Source organism: Rattus norvegicus, chromosome 2, assembly GCF_021556685.1.
Source record: "Rattus norvegicus strain SHRSP/BbbUtx chromosome 2, alternate assembly SHRSP_T2T, whole genome shotgun sequence".
NCBI lineage: Eukaryota > Metazoa > Chordata > Mammalia > Rodentia > Muridae > Rattus > Rattus norvegicus.
The window spans coordinates 185,960,983-185,978,496 of NC_141535.1; the positions used below are offsets into that span (position 1 = coordinate 185,960,983).

Here is a 17,514-nt window from a genome sequence, read left to right on the forward strand (position 1 = left end):
ATATACACATATATCCACACCCACAAACATACTGACGAAAATTTTCATAGCAGCTTTCGCCATAATAGGCCACACTACAAGCTACCCTCAAGAGTCCGCTCTTGGAATACTGATAAAATGTGCTATTTCCATAGCATGGAGCAGTGCTCAACACTTAAAAGAAATGACTATGTAATATACTCAGTGATATGAATAAAAGTTAAAGACACTATGCAAAGAAAACTGGGCAAAACAGCTCGTGCTCCAGAAAGCCATCTACAGGGGGTTTCTACAAGAAACAACACCAATTTAATGGGCAGAATATCTATACAGTTGCTTTCAGAAACGGTGCAAACAGATGTAACTATCAAATGTGCTGAGGAGTACAGGCCTGCAGACTCAGCTTTATTGTCCTCCAGACACTGTTAGCGGAAGAAGGAAGCCAACCCTTTAATTGGCCCCACTTTATAAGAATGGGGACACACAACTGAAGTGCAAGACTGCACAGGGCAGGACGGATTTACAAGCCAGAAAGCAGGTCAGGTCGGGCCAGGCCAGATTAGACCCTAGCTTTCTTTTTTTTGTGCATTTTTGGTTTCATAATGAAAAGGTGAGAGAGGAAAGACAGGATGGGGGAAGGCAGGAACCACAGAGATGTACAGAAGATCGTAACGGGAGTTTTTGTCAACATCGGTCTGACAGCTGAATCTAGAGCTTTAATGAGATCAGAGAATAGAAAACAGATTTTAGCATGAAGACTAAAAAGGCTTCAAAAATGCTAATGTGTGTTTTCAGGTAGTAGGAGTGGCTTAGAGATCTCAGGGGCTTTAGCAATAAAAGGGAAAATAAAATAGAATTTCATCAAAATTCTGGTTTGTAAAAAAAAAAAATCTTGCAAGTATTGCTGGGAGCTGTATCACATTTTTGTAATTCAAGCAACTTGGGGGTGGAGGAGGACTGAGAGCTTCAAGCCAGCCTGGAGGAGAGAAAGACCTTAAGGAGAGAAAGTCTGTCTCAAAAAAGAAAGGGAAGGAAAAACACCCTTTTCACTCCAGCACTGGGGCAGGTGGATCTCTGTGACTTTAAGGCAAGCCTCATCCACACCGTGAGTTCTAGATCAGCCTCAGTCACATGGTGATAGTTGGTCAAATAAAAAAAATACAACAAAACAAAAACCTCCAATCTGTAGCCTGCAGTCACCTTCCTAGAAAAGCCTCTTCGTCTATAAAACCCAGACATTATGGCAGGCAAGTCGTTTTTATGTGTGGTGTGAACACTGTCAGTTTGTACATTTAGTTTCTTAAAAGTACTACTTCATGGCCAAAACAATCTGGAGCAAAAAGACCAAGGGGGTGGGGATGGAGGGGCTGTTCCAGACCTTAGATATTTTACAGAGCTGTAGTAATAAACAGTGTTACAGAGACACCAAGACAGACGGGTACACCAGTGGGACAAAATCAAAGACCCAAACCTGAGGACGAGTAACCTCAGCCATCTAATGTTTGACAAAGATGCCAAAAACATACGATGGGGAGAAGAAAGCATCTTCAACAAATAGTGCTGTGAAAACGGGGTGTTAGCTGCTGAAGTAACATCAGGCCAGGGCAGTGCACTGTTCTCTTGAGAACAGGAAATGTTTGTTCAATTCCAACAAGTACTTCCTGGGCGGGGAGACATGTTCTCTGTTTGCATTTCTCTTCCGGGAAAAGGTTCAATTATAAAAAAGCTGTTCTGGGGTTGGGGATTTAGCTTAGTGGTAGAGTACTTGCCTAGCAAGCTCAAGGCCCTGGTTCGGTCCCCAGCTCCGGAAAAAAAAAGAAGGAAAGAAAGAAAGAAAAAAAAAAAAAGCTGTTCTTTGTCCAGTAAGAGAGAAGCAAGTATTAGCAGACTGTTCTTTTACACACTCTGTGTTTGTGATCAGAGTTGTAACAGTGAAAGACAGCTAAGAATAAAGACTTTACAGTGTGCTTCCGGCATATGCTGAGTCCTTGGCTGTCCCTCACCGTGGTCTCCTTTTTTTTTTTTTTTTCTTTTTCGGAGCTGGGGACCGAACCCAGGGCCTTGCGGTTGCTAGGCAAGCACTCTACCACTGAGCTAAATCCCCAACTCACCGTGGTCTCCTTGACTTTCACATCTGGTTCCTAAATTTGGAGCTCAAGGAATGTCACACAGCTTTAAAAGACATCTTAAACTGAAAGGGAAATAGAAACTGTGAACATTAACACCAAAGAAATGGGGAATTCCATCAGCCAAAGAGCTACACACAATTGCTCAAAGCCTTGCTCAAGGGAGACAGGGTATGTGTAATGAAACCTTTTCACAACTGTTTAGACAAATTAAGAAGCATTGCTTCTGCTTCCACTCAGAAGGGAGGAGTACTTTAATTTATAAGATACGGACGCAAATAATGGACTTTAAAGGAGCTCGTCCAAGAGGGGAAAATATTCCCATTGCTGTTTGGTCCCTCGCACTTTAATTTCCGATGCTTTAAAACCTTTACACACTGGTTCTGGGAGCTCATCCAGTTACGCCATGACTGACAGTGAGCCACAGAAGAAAAAGGCTATGAAAATAAAAGACAAAAATAAATCCAGGTATTTACCACCACTGAGACAGACCTCTACCTAAACTCAGCGAGAATGTTAAATCTCAGAGCAATTTAAATCCTGATATCTTATATGAAGAAGAGAAGGAAGAGGCATAAAGGGAAAAAAAAAAAACTCTCACTGGGTTGTGGTTACGCACACCTTTGACCCAGCACTTGGGAAGCAGAGGCAAGTGGATCTCTGAATTTGAGGCTATTCTGGTCTACAGAGAGAGTTCCAGGACAGAAGAGATTGTTATTACCAAAAGTCAGTATAAAAAATAATAAAGGAAGCTTTAAAATTAGCTATTTTAAACGTGCAGATCCAGTCAATGTGGTTCCAGCATTTGATGATGGACCTTCTACATATGATCTCAAGTTTTCTAAGCCTTTTAATAATAAAAATAAAAGGATCAAGATGAGGCTCCAAGAAGACAGAATTTTCAAAATGCCTATAGATAATATTCCAGAGGTAATTTATTTCAATTCCCTGTAATTGGACCTAATGATGAATTCCCACAAGAAGCTCTCAGTTTTACTCATATTCCTATTACCTTTAAGGCAATAAAATCCCAGTCAGGACTCCCTCGAAATGGTAGGTACAGAATGAATTCCACTCATGTTCAAAGAATTTTACAAGGACTCGCCACTGAACACTGGTTAATCCCACATGATTGGAAAGCTTTTAACAAGGGTCATTGTAAAAACCAGGCTTATTTACAATTCAGAACATGGTGGCAAGATGAAACTAGCATTGTGGCTAGGAAAAAAAAAATCCTATTACTGCAGATCAAATCAGGGGTAGCCCTGTTGACATTCAGGTAGGTGGCTCCCCATACAGTGGCGCCCTCAGTTGGGAGTGTGCTGTGTGAGAGCATGGTGCCCGCCACTGCTTATCTATTATCATTACTGTTTGTTATTTGCTCAGGTGAGGTGAAGCCCACTCGGGACTCCCTCAGAACAGCACTTGTCTTGTCTTGGGTTTGTCTGTATATATTTGGTTGCAGTTCTGTCTTCCAGTTCCCTTCAGAGCTTATTCAGTGTTTGTTCCTCTCGTTGGCTCAATGAAGCCTGCTGTTTCAGACCCACAAAATCTCTTATCTCTGAACTTTCTTTGCTCTCTGTCCACTCGTGCCACTCCCTCTGGTCCTTTGACTCAGTTCTGCAGGAAGTCAGATGTCTTTCACGCGTGGATAACGTCCACTTTTGCTGTCCCACCTTGTTAAAAGCTGGCTCTGAAGTTGGGTTATGATCCACTGTCTCCTAATCCAAGCATTCCTGGTTAAAGTGTCTTTAAATCTCTGTCAAGGGCCATTTGACTCTAGGACAGAAAGAGAGAAGAAAACAGAACAGCCCAGAAAAAGACACTATGTGCTTTAAAACAATTCAAAAGTAGATAATTCCCAATAGAAATTACTGTTGCTTGTCTAGAACTCCTCTTCTAAAATTTAAACTTACTTCAAGATTTGTAAGTTTCCTGGGTATACTTAAAAAAATCTGTAACAAGTCAACCTAAAACTTCTTAGTTCTATGAAGCCCTCTGCTTGTCATTGTATCTCCTGTTGAAACTAAGAAGGCACCAACAAGATCTTTATTAACAAAAATTGGCAGATAGCTTCAAGTGATTTCATAACAAAAATTAATAATTGGTTTTCAAAAACCAAGAGTGTGCAGTTTTAAAACTTAAAAGATGTTTTTAATCAATCCCATTATTAAGCAAGAACCTCTTGATCAAACATTAACTTTATGACTGATACTAATACATTTGAAATTGCTGGATACTTTGATAAAAAAGGCATTTCTTTTCTGTTCAAAAGATCAAATTGACAGCTATTTTTATGGTCTTGTCAGATGTCCCCCAACCTTTAAACATTGTTACAGACTCACAATATGCATCATATACTGTTCAGCATATTTACACCAGTTCCCTTAATACAAAATTATTTCTTCTATTGTCCCAGTTACAATCGCTATTAATTCATCACATTAATTAACTTTTCATTACACATATCGGAGCACTGGCCCTGAGGTCAATGCTAATCAACTCACAGATTCTTTAATGGATATACATCGATTATATCCTTGTACACTTTTACCCGAGGCTATTAAATTTCCATTCAGATACACGTGCTAACTGGAGAGCCTTAAAAATAAAAATTTCCTTTAGTGCTAAAAAGTGCCAAAACCTATAACTTCACATTAGGAACTTTTCAAACTTTTCATAGGCCTTGTCTGTCTTCTGGTAACAACCGCAGAGGTTAATATACGGAGAGAGGTCTGCCTACAGACATCACAATGCACACTAAAGCTTTTGCTAAGTTGCGACACGTACCTCACTCTGGGCCACTGCACTAAGTAATGAAAAGGTCTCATCAGTTAGATTCCAGTTAAAAGAAACTTTAAAGTCATGGGTATTCCAGTACTGTTCCAGTTTGTATGTCAACACACACACACACACACACACACACACACACACACACACACACACTGCTACTAAAAGCTGGGTGGTGATAGAATATCTCCTTAATCCCAGCACTCAGGAGGCAAAGGCAGGAGGATCTCTGAGTTCAAGGACAGCCTGAACTACAGAGTGAGTTCCAGGACAGCCAGAGCTGCAGAGAAACCCTATCTCAGAGGGAGAGAGAGAAAGAGAGAGAGGGAGAGAGGTTTACAATGTTAAAATATTAAACATATTACTTGAGGATTCTCAAGGACAGGACATCATTGAAAGATCTAACAAGACATTAAAGGAAATGTTAATTAAACAAAAAGGGGACAAGACAGCCCGTAAGCCTAGAAACATCATATTAGACTCATTATTTACTTTAAATGTTTGAATTGTAAAGACAATGATTTTACACCAGTTGAAATGCATTGGCAATCTATTATTGATGAAAGTATTAAGGGAAAAATACTACAACCTATCTGATATAAAGAGGAAGACTCTTTGCAATGGAAAAAAAAAATGTTATAAACCGGGGGAAAGGGTGTGCCTATGTTTCTTCAGAGACAGAAGATCATTGGTTTCCAGAAAGACTGCAGAAACTGAGAGGCAAGCCAGCAACCCTGGGTTGACTCTGACCTGTCTATTGAACAAATGGCTCTTCTGACTTTGAGTCAGATGGCCAAGCTACTGCAAAACCATTGCCTTAGTGCCCTTCTAAATGCTGTGACCCTTTAACGGGTTCCTCATTGTGGTAGCCTCCAACCACAAATTATTTTTTCCACTTCATAACTAGAACTTTGATACTCTTGTGAATCATAATGTAAATGTCTGACATGTGACCCTGTGGGGTCGTGACCACTCAGGTTGAGAACCCCGTCCCACACAGTGATTTGTACCTCTCCTACTCGGCGGGCAGCTTTTGGCAAATGGAGGAGGAGAGATGGTGACTTACCTGGGGCCAAATAAAATACCTGCAACCTTGTTCTTGGCCATCTTAGCAATCACCACTGCTGAAGTAAGGCAAAGAATTTTTCTTACTGAACTTATATTCCTATCCATCTCTTCCTTAAATTGGGGGAGGAGCTAGGACCCCACTATTTCAGTTGATACTAATGACTGTAACTGGATTCCAGGACCCTGTGACAGTAGTGGGTTTTTGTTCCCCAATGAACAGGGTTTAAATCTGTGTGTATTGGGCATGAGGTCACTGTTTGAAAGTGTTATCTAAAGAATGATTGCCTACTATGCGTAATGCAACAAAGAAGGGAGGGAAGGAGAACCCTCCGTTTCGGCAGTGGAAGGCCTTTGAGGGACTTTACGAATGCTCCTCTCATTCCAGCTCATTTTCCACCTTCTACACTCCCGTTGTCTCGGAGTGAAGTGACCAGAAACCCTGGGAACATTAAAGAAGGCCAGAAGCGGGGGTCCTTATTACTACTTCCTGTGGTTGTGTCATAGGTTGGAGTCCTGTGGCTTCTGCTCTCACCAAACGGAAAGGCAAAAGAATTATGATGGTTTCATAATATTAACACCATTGCCACCCAGAGTAATGGGCCTGCAGGTGCGACATGGAGGTGAGACCTCACTCCTAAGGCTCAGGGAATGTTGTGGAAGAGGGGGTTTGAAAGATCATGTGAGCCAGAGAATCAGGGAGTGTGCCGTGAGATTGGGTCGCCTAGAAATGTCAGAAGGTAGACCCATAGTGTCTCATCAACATGACTGTACAACCATGAGCTGAGCGAGTACAATACACATGCCAAAGTGGATAGGAGAACTCGCGAGACTTCAACCCTACACAAAGAACTACAGGCAACTAAGGAATGCTGGGTCCCGGGGTCCTTTCCCAGAGAAGAGTGACAAATGTCAGCCCTGAAAACATACATACGAGTAACATTATACAGAAACGAGCAGGTTGTACTTATGTGTTTAGAAGCATACATACATATGCAATACACATGTATATGTGTCCATAACAACAATTTTTTTTAATTTCCAAAAATTTGAAAGAGTTAGAAGGGGGTATATGGGAAAGTTTGGAGAGGAAAATGATGAAACTTCATGATAATCTCGACAAAAAATGTTTAAAAGAAAAAGAAAAAAGTACTGATTCAATGAGTTCTATTGGGGCTCCCTGGGTGTTCGCTTGGCTTAGGTCCTACTTCGAAGAGCCGACTGGCTGACCTGTCACCGGCGGGGCGGAGGTTCTGATTCTGGGAGCAGTTCGGATGTTCAGGTTTCAGTAGGATGGACTCAAAACACAGGCATCAAAGGACAAGAACAATTGTATTTCCCGCTCTAAATACTCCAAATTTTCAAGGCAGTGTAACTAACCCAGGAATTTTGCGAGGGCTATTGGCTAGTCGAGCAACTCACTCTCCTTGAGAATGCAGACACCTCTCTCCCTGTGTCTCTGTGGCGCAATCGGTTAGCGCGTTCGGCTGTTAACCGAAAGGTTGGTGGTTCAAGCCCACCCAGGGACGTCTCGTGGCTTTTATTGTGTATCAAAGGCTGTTTTCTCTACAATAAGACATGCTTATAGTCTCTTATCCTAACCAAAACAAACAAACAAACAAACAAAATGTTATAGGGAATTTGAGAAGCCAGTAATTCGCAGCAGGTGGACCAAGGACAACTTTCTGTACGAAAGTTGTTTTGTTTTTGTCAACTGTAAAGTGAGAATAATAATACGTACTACATTATCCACAGGACACACTGGCTTTAATAACTGCTCCATTCCATAATGCTACCAGGAAAGGCAAGGTTCATCGTTTTCGTTCTTGCTTACTATTCCTGAGCCCTAGGTTGATGCGATGCCCCGCCCCGCCCCGCCCCGCCCTGCGACAGGTCAGCTCTGCACAGGTGGGACCTAGGTCAAACTAATACCCAGGGAGCCCCAACAGAACTCATTGAATCGGTGAAATTTTTTTTCCTTTTAAACCTTCTCCTGATCCCTGGAGAGTTACTGCAAGACTAGGTAAGAGGCTGAGATGTGGGTTGCTAATGCAGAACAGGAGCCAGCACCTGTGCCAGCTCATCACTGTTGTCAGGAAAATCTACCAGCCGCTGTCTCCTGTAGCATCTATGCTAACCTGCAAATCCTTTTTTAAGAGTCTAGAGGGGCTGGGGATTTAGCTCAGTGGTAGAGCGCTTACCTAGGAAGCGCAAGGCCCTGGGTTCGGTCCCCAGCTCCGAAAAAAAGAGTCTAGGGACTCTGAGTTTCTTCCTCCGTTGTATTTATTTCTGTACATGTTGTATTTAAAATTAAGCTCTCTCCATGCTTCTTTTGCTCACACACTGTGCTGCCGCAGACATTCTCCTACAAATATTCTTTGCCAGTTGTACAAATATTTCTAAGAGTCTGAGCCCTAGACTTACAAATGCTATGGCATGGAGATTATCGTGTTTGTACTTCTGAGCAACCGACCTTATAAAATAACTTTCCATAAAGGTGGAACCAATTTATATTCCAATTTATTTTATTAAACCAAAAATGCTTCATACTCCTGATAGTGTGGTAAACTACAGAAACTATAGAAATACATCCAGGAATGGCGTAGCTATTCTTCTGTGCAGTGGGAGATGAGGACATCAAGTAAGAAGGACATCTCCCTGTCTGGTCGTCAGCTGCATCTCCAAGATAGTTTGCCCAATTGTGATTATTTCTCTGTTGACCTTGTCAACCAGGGATGAGGGGACCTGGCCAGTGTGACTTCTTGAAGAGCTTTGTGCCACGCATCTTACCCAACAGGAGAAAATCCTCACTCATTGACCCCAATGTTTGTGCCTGCTCTCTGTCTCCTGTGAGTAACAGGATAGAATTAGTATAGCATGTTCTGTTCTTCAGCATTTTCCAGAAGGATGAAACAGGCTTCTCTTCTAGCTACATGCTGATCGATCAATATTTTTTAAGATATCATTGTGGCAAGTCAAAAGTTAGAGGTGTGAGTTCCAGCAAATGAGTCCTGGAAGAATTTTGGTTTAAGTGCATCTTCTAGGACAAATAATATAGTATTATAATTATGTTATATAATAGATAATAATTATATATGTGTATGTATGTATATATAAAAGTGACTCCCCCTTTGGGAAGGTCAACCTGTCTTTATTAAGATCTTCAACTGATTGGATAAAGCCCATTCACATTCTTCTTCACTTAGCATTAACCAATGTAAAAGTTAATCTCATTTAAAATACACTTTTGCCTGGTCTACATGGTGAGTTCAGGGCAAGACTATGTAAAGGGACCCTGTCTCAGAAACAATTAAGTAAGTAATTTAATTAAACATACCTTTGCCAAAATATCTAGCATCATGTTGGACCAAAAAATCTTTATACGATGACCTAGACAGGCTGGCACATACAACTAGCTATGATATTGTCTTTATGTTATCCCTTAATTGGAGGGAGGGAGTGCTGTTTCTATATGAATTCTCCATTGGAGACAGACAATAGTCAATAGAATTCCACACCTTTTGTCACCCTGTGCAGAAACAGCCCCGCCGAACTCATTCCTTTATCTGTTGGCTTTAGCTATTAGGGTTTGTTTTTATTAACTTTTTTTGAGACAAGATTTCCTTGTGTAGTCATGACTGTCCTGGAACTCAATCTATAAACCAGGCTGGCCTTAAACTCAGAGATCCTCCTGCATCTGCCTTCTGAGTGCTGGGATCAAAGGTGTGCATTGTCACACACACACCTCCAGCCCTCTTTGGGTTTTCAACACTAAGTGCTGTTATTGGATAATAACTTTTTATCTCTGTCTGTATATTGTAGATTCTTTTTCTTCCATCAGTGGTGTACATATGGATTTCTGGTTTGATTTTATGAAATGCACATCTATCTTTCTGCTGAGCAGTGACTCTTTCTCTGTTAGGTAACGCATGGCAGCTAAGCCAATCTAAGTCTGTTTTGATTGGCAGTTGATTTGTTCTGAGGTATTTGTTTTGGTTTGGGTACTTCCTGGTATTTGATTCTGCTGCGTAGAAAAGTGGTTCATGTTTTATCTGGTAGTGATAAAATCCTACAGGCCCAGTAGGTGTCAGTATACAGCTATAACACGAATGTTCTCCGGCCACACTCTTCTCCCTCAAGACCTCTAGCTTCAGTACAGCCCTCAGTCTGAAAGTGAACTTGGAAAGAACAGTGTCCCTGGCTTCCAGTAGCTACCATGTTAGCACAATGAAGTTCTCAAGTGTTCGGATAGCTTTACAGTAGTGTAAAGTGGGCTGCAGAATGACAAAATGACAAAGGGAGACTGTGTCATTGCATGGCAGTAAGTGAATATAAGGTCTGCCACAGAGATCCAGAGGATAAAGTGAGAGCTTCTGGCAGCTGTGGAAGGAGTGAAGAATTAACAAGCATTTGTGTAATAATTAATTACAATTTGAATGAAGGCTCAATATACAATTAGTTCTCTTAAAGTATCCATTAATTTTAAGCTGTTTTGTTTTGTGTTGTTGTTGTTGTGGGGATATTAATCAGTCTCTGAGGGAAGACAGCTTTCTTTAAAAAGTTGTTCATGATCTGGTAGACCTATTGCCTCCGGGTTCTTCACAGTGGGGCAGAGGCACTTCTAAGTGGAACGGTGTCAGGACAAAACGAGTCCACGACATGGAAGCAAAAAAGAGAGGAAGGGAATGGGGCTGAGATCCCAGCATTCCCGTTAAGGGGTGGATACCCAATGGCTCATTTCCATTTGCCTTCTTCATAACCCAAAGCTGGAGACTAAGACTAAGACTGTGTTTTGAAACAGGGTTTCTCTGTGTACCTCTGGAACTCATATTACCATGCCTGCCTGAAACTAAGACTTTTTTTTGTCTTAAGGTTTATTTATTTCATGTATGTGAGCACACTGTCTCTGTCCTCAGACACACCAGAAGAGGACATCAGATCTCATTACAGATGGTCGTGAGCCATCATTGCTGGGAACTGAACTCAGGACCTCTGGAAGAGCAGTCAGTGCTCTTAACCTGAACCATCTCTCCAGCCCAAAACTAAGACTTTTTTTTTTTTAAACACAGAGCCTCTGAGAGACACTTAAGATTCAAACCACCATGAGTAATCAAATGACTTTCTGATGATCACAGAATCAGTAGCCACTGGACCAGGGACACAGCCACCTGGGCATTCTAATTTCTAAAGTAGAAAGTAGTTTCTCTTTCTTGCTATGCCAAGGATAAAATCCAGAGCTTTGTACTTAACAGCAAGTACCCTGTGGTGGTTTGAATGGTTATGCCCCCATAGACTCGTGTGTTTGAATGCTTGGTCCATAGGGAGTGGCACTATTAGGATGGGTGACCTCATTGGAGTGGGTGTGGCCTTGTTGGAGGAAGGGTGTCACTGTGGAGGTGGGCTTCGAGATCTTATATATGGTAAAGCTCTACTCAGTGTGGCACAGTCTCCTTCTGCTGCCTGTGGATCAAGACATAGAAAACTCTTGGCTCCTTCTCCAGCACCATGTCTGTCTGCACACTGCCATGCTTCCTGCCATGATGATAATGGACTGAACCTCTACAACTGTAAGCCAGTCTCAATTAAATGTTGCTATGTTCATGATGTCTCTTCATGGAAATGGAAACCTTAACTAAGACATACCCTACCCACCCCTCAGCCCTTAATTTTTTTTTTTTTAAATCTGGAGTCCAAGCAACCTCAAACCCATAATCCACCTGCCTCTGCTTCCAGAGTGCTGGGATTAGAGCGTGCACCGCCAGGCTTGGTTTCTTTTCAGAACCTAACATGGGCTGGCTGGTCCTCTTTCTACCATGTCTGATAAATGGGCTGAGTTGCCAGTCTTCTGCCACGACTCCACCAGCACCCTGCCCGTCTGGTCACAGCTCTTCTGTATGTGTGTCTGTCCCTTCTTCGGTCCCAAAGCTGTGCTGGTTGCAGCAGTGGGCCAGGCTGACCTCAAACCCACAGGGATCTGCATGCTTCTGCCTCTCGAGTGCTGGGAAGACCTGAGCCACCACATGCAGCTCAATCCATAATTCTTGATTTCACCAGTTTTTAGGGTATAAGAATTTCTGCTCTAAACGAATAACATTTTTACGATTTATTTGTGTGTGTCTGTTATGCGCACGTGCCTGCAAGTTCCCACAGAAGACAGAAGGTGTTGGATCCTCTGGAGCTGTGGGTGTGAGTGCTGGGCACTGAACTAAACTCTGGTCCTCTGCAAGAGCAGCAAGCACTCTCAACAATTGCGCCATTTCCTTAGCCCCAGCTTATTCTGAAAGTAAAACTTAATAGATCTCGTGCTCTTTTCCCTTAAATAACAAATAAGACAGCTCAAGTGTTAGACATTCCACAGGTTACCTCATCAAGCAATAGTAAAATTGTCTAAGTGAAGTTGCCCTTTACTGGTTAACTAATTGCAAATTCTATTTAGATGGCTTTGTTGTTTGTTTGTTTTAATGAGTGCTCTGTCTGCAGGTACCCATACATGCCAGAAGAGGGCATCATATCCTTTTGTTGTGAGCCACCATGTCTTTGCTGGGAATTGAGCACTGATTCTCTGAAGGTGCAGATGTTCTGTAACCGCCAAGCAATCTCACCAGCATTTGTTTATTGGTTAACTGTACAAAAACAAGGACTTAAAAATTGGATCAACTAATTAATCAAAAGCTCACTGGGAGCAGATTGTAGTCGCCCACACCTTTAATCCCAGCATTTGACTGGCAAGGCAGGCAGACCTCTTGAGTTAAGAGGCCAGCCTGGTCTGTAGAGTGAATTTCAGGACAGCTAAGGCTACCTAGAGAAACCTTGTCTACAAAAACAAAACAAACAAAAGCCTGGTGTGGGGGTGCACACCTTTAACTGCACCACTAGGGAGGCAGAGGCAGAAGAATTTCTGTGAGTTTAAGACCAGCCTGGTCTATATAAGGAACTCCAGCACAGAGACAGAGAGAGAGAGAGAGAGAGAGAGAGAGAGAGACAGAGAGAGAGACAGAGAGACAGACAGAGACAGAGACAGAGATGGGGGGGGGGGTTGGGGATTCAGCTCAGTGGCTAAGCGAAAGGCCCTGGGTTCGGTCCCCAGCTCCTGCAAGAGAGAGAGAGAGAGAGAGAGAGAGAGAGAGAGAGAGAGAGAGAGAGAGAGAACACAAACACAGAGAGACAGATAGACAGACATATAGAGACAGAGACAAAGTTTCAAGGGGACAGAGAGGTGGCATAATAGGTAAGCCTGACTGAGATCTTGATCCATGGAGCCCAGGCTGTGGGAAATTCCACTGCCACAAAACACAAAATGTCCTCTGACTTCCACACGCAAGCCATGGCACACACACTTATTCCTCCTTCACAACACACACACAAAAGAGTATATATATATGCTGCCTGACGACTTTCTCCGACTTGGAGAAGACCAGCGACGGTCCGTCCATACCCAACACGATCGATCAGTCACAAGGATGCTGGGACCTAGAGGTGGGCAACCAGTTAGCGGTAAGAGAGGATGCAAGATGATTCGTCTCTGGTCCTTCAACGCTCCAGCACCGCGCAAACGAGAAAGTTCGACAGGCCCCCCGAGCGGGCGGCGAGAGGTAGGGACGTAGTGTCACCGTTGGGTGCTTGGCGGGGGCGTGGTTTATGCAGATGAGGTCGCGCAGAGGCCGCCGCGCCCTCACCTGCCGCGGAAACGCGAGGGATTTCGCGCGCGGCGTGGGAGAGAGCGGGGGTTTTCTAGGTGTGAGCAAAGTGCCGGAACGGCGTATACATCTCTAGGGGGCCGCGATCGGGCGGCGCGAAGTGACCGTGCGTTAAGAGTGGAGGGGCGGCGGCTGTGAGTCGGGGCTGTGCGGTGGGAAAGCATACTTACCTGGCAGGGGAGATACCATGATCACGAAGGTGGTTTTCCCAGGGCGAGGCTTATCCATTGCACTCCGGATGTGCTGACCCCTGCGATTTCCCCAAATGCGGGAAACTCGACTGCATAATTTGTGGTAGTGGGGGAGCTGCGTTCGCGCGCTCCCCTGGTTATTGTTGTACAAAGATAGATAACCAAGTTTTTAGTCTAGAAAGTTAGTGGCCTCATGAGTTACTAACCTCCACTCCTTATGGTAGAAAGGGGTGGTGTATAAAGGGAGGAAATACATTGCCTGGTTTAGTCTCTGCTACTTGCAAGTACCAGGTCACTAAAACAGGCAGGGTCGTGGTACTTTTTGATCCTTGGATCTTTTAGGTTTTTTACAATCTGTATATTGGTTGCTAAATGGCACTTTACTAGTATTTAACTCTTGGCCTACAAAACATAAAGCCAAGTGGCCATTTTTCTGTGAACTTCACAATAAGAACCACAAATGAAACAGATTAGACTGTATGTAACTCTGGGGAGTGTATTCTTGTTTTAAGATTGGTGTGGGACTGGGTCATCTCTGGGCAGATAGTCCTGGGATGTATAAAGGCCGAGCAAGCTTGAATAAGGAAAATTATGCTTGACTTTATTTTCAACTTTAAATGCAATATTAGCAGAAGGTACACAAATACTAAAGATTGATGGAGAGACGTTCTCAAGGCAACAGAGGCCTCTGCGGAGAACAGAGAGCCTATTTTGAGTATGGCAGGGTGTCCTCGAGCTCTGTAGCTTTATTTTAATTCTGTGTCTTTTTTTTTTTTTTTTTTTTTTTTTTTTTTGAGCTGGGGACTGGGGACTGAACCCAGGACCTTGCGCTTCCTAGGCAAGCGCTCTACCACTGAGCTAAATCCCCAACCCCTATGTGTCATTCTTACTCTGCTGCTGACATCTCAGTGACTTTGGACCTGAGCTTTGGCATCTTCAACTTTTTTTCTATCTTTATGATACTTAAAACTTATTAGTTATAAGGGATAGTCTCTCTGCCCTTCATCTTAAGTGTAAGAATTTTAAAATTCACCTTTTCACCTAATTTGTCTTCACTTATCACCCTAGTTTTCTTGCCTTTTATTTTAAATTTTATTTTGAAACAGGGACTCACTATGTAGACCAGGCTGGCTGCTCTTGAACTCATGGAGAGCCTGTGTGTCTCCCAAGTTCTGGGACGAAGGCATGGACCACTATACTCGACTGCCCTTTATTTTAATACAGCCCCATACCTACTCCCTCTTTCTCCAAACATCAAAGGACCACATTGAAGGCTTCCATCTCTATTTCCCCATGGATCCTGGTCTTGTGATCAAGTGAACCCCTGGAAATCTCAGGTAGCCTCACTTCTTCAAACTAGTATTATTTCAATTTAAAGGAGGTAGCACTGGAGAAAAGCTGAATCTAGACACTTTTTCTTCCACATCCTTCTTTCAGGCAAGCTGTAAACAAGATCTTCATAACAAACTACTTTAACTGAAGAGGAGACTACATCAGATCTTAGAGAAGGGACCAGCGAAGGGGAACGACTGAGTCTGCTCCTCAATCTAAGGAAGGAGTCTCTTACATGTCTTTTTTTATAACAGGCAAGGTGGTGGGCATACACTTGATTTGGTTTTTGTTTTTGTTTTTCAAGGTACGGTTTCTCTGTGTAGCCTTGGCTGTCTGGAAACTCGCCCTGCAAACCTGGCCTCAAACTCACAGAGGATTTATCTGATCTTTATAGGAGTAGCCAGTGAGAAGGGAGGCTGTGACTCTCTGGAGGGTGAGGGGAAAGAACACTATGAGGGACATTCTCCTTACACACTATAACATGTGCACTAGGTTCCCTGAGGAGGCAAGGCCTCTCTGTCTCCCTGAACCTCACTAGGGGAAGGCCTTACCTCAGGACTTCACTTATTCAGAGCCTCTTCTGATTCCACAACTAGGTCTGCATTTTCTGGAAGCTAACAGGGTGATTTGGGTAACACATGTATTTTTGGCAACTTCTTCAGTTTTCAGTTCAGTGTTCTGTGTGGCAAAGAGGAAGACAACCCCCCACAGACTGCTGGGAATGCGGGTAGGACACTCTCATTTATTGAATGCTATATTTTCATCAAACTTAAAGCAAATTTACATATCACAAATCCAAGTAATTTGATTCTGAAGCTGGCATTTTACTAATGATACCAGAACATAAACAGCTTAAGTCAATTGCCAACTACGGTGTAGTTTGTTGGTGCAGAATCAAGATTTATGTTCAAAACGGAATTCCTGATGCCGCCCCCCCACACACACACACTGGCCTTGCAGCCCAAGGATGGATTGAACCCCTGAGCCCTGATACAGAAGAACACCACCACATCCAGCTTGAAGATCAGCATTTACTTCTATCTCTAGGAAAGGGCTTAGTGAGAAAAACCCATTAAATTCATTTTTGTTTTTCAACAAATACATATGAATACATGTGGAACGTTTTATACGGCAGACATGTGTAGACACACCCAGGGCATGAGGTAAACAAGGTAATCCTTTTTCAAAGAGACTTAACATATGGAAACATCTCACTTAAGAACATTTGTCATTGTTCAGTGTAATTCATTACCTGAAAACTAAGAATAAATAAGAAACCTAAATAATGGTATCCAGTATAATGGATAGGTGAACCAAAGCCTCAGAAACTACCTCAACGTCACACAGCCTCAACAAAGAACATTATTGTCTGCAGTGTCCACAAGTGCAGAGGTAGTGTAGCCTTGTCAGGGACACATCTCACAACTGACCCCTGCAAGGTCATGGCACAGGAGAGACACTAAGGATGCAGGTGGGAGGGGTTGGGGATTTAGCTCAGTGGTAGAGCGCTTGCCTAGCAAGTGCAAGGCCCTGGGTTCGGTCCCCAGCTCCGGAAAAAAAAAAAAAGAAAAGAAAAGAAAAACAAACAAGGATGCAGGTCGGAGAGAGTGAGAGAAGGAGGGGAGAGCTTGGAGGCCTCAGGAACCCTTACCTCTTATTTATTTATTATATATGAGTACACTGTCGCTGCCTTCAGACACACCAGAAGAGGGCATCAGATCTCTTTACAGATGTTTGTGAGCCACCATGTGGTTGCTGGGAATTGAACTCATGACCTCTGGAAGAGCAGTCAGTGCTCTTAGCCACTGAGCCATCTCTCCAGCCTAGAACCCTTACCTCTTAAAAGGAGTCTGAAGGATGAAGGGACTTAGACAACCTGGACAGGTGCAGCAAGGTTCGGCACCAGGAGTCTGAACTAATCTGTGAGCCTTGCACCCAATCAATGCACCTGTGCTCTTCCAGTCCTGGACGCTCATTCTTGCGGTCCTGTGAAAATCGAAGGCAGCGCTGTTTTCCTCAGAACCTTTTCTTTCAAGTGTCTATCAACTTTTATTTACATAATGCCCCCTTTTGTGAACTCTTAATTTTGAGCAAAGACCGGAAAAGGTACTGGAGATCTGTTTAACATCAGACTCTAGATTTACCCTGGACGTCGCTGAATTGTCCTATTGTTACCCGTTTTCTTTGATCTTATGGGTCTGTTGTCTAGAACCAGCCAGAGGAAGGATTGAGTTCCTTACCGTTCGAGTGGCTCTTTTTTGAGGCAGAATTGCATGCTGCCTCCATTCTAGCTTGCGGAGACTCCGTGTCAAGTCTCTGTGGAATCTTGCAGGG

General features: G+C 43.1%; 1 long non-coding RNA gene and 2 other non-coding genes across 3 annotated transcripts; all 3 read left to right on the forward strand.

Moving 5' to 3' along the window:
• Positions 1-7,415: 7,415 nt before the first annotated feature.
• On the forward strand, positions 7,416-7,489 carry Trnan-guu2 (transfer RNA asparagine (anticodon GUU) 2). The gene has a single exon. It is a non-coding gene; the product is annotated as a tRNA-Asn (tRNA).
• Positions 7,490-13,602: 6,113 nt separating this feature from the next.
• Positions 13,603-16,461, forward strand: LOC147996428 (uncharacterized). The gene is made up of 3 exons (XR_015672324.1): positions 13,603-13,791; positions 14,955-15,185; positions 15,286-16,461. It is a non-coding gene; the product is annotated as an uncharacterized LOC147996428 (long non-coding RNA).
• LOC120101310 (U1 spliceosomal RNA) lies at positions 13,820-13,984 on the forward strand. Its single transcript, XR_015678634.1, has one exon. It is a non-coding gene; the product is annotated as a U1 spliceosomal RNA (small nuclear RNA).
• Positions 16,462-17,514: the final 1,053 nt, after the last annotated feature.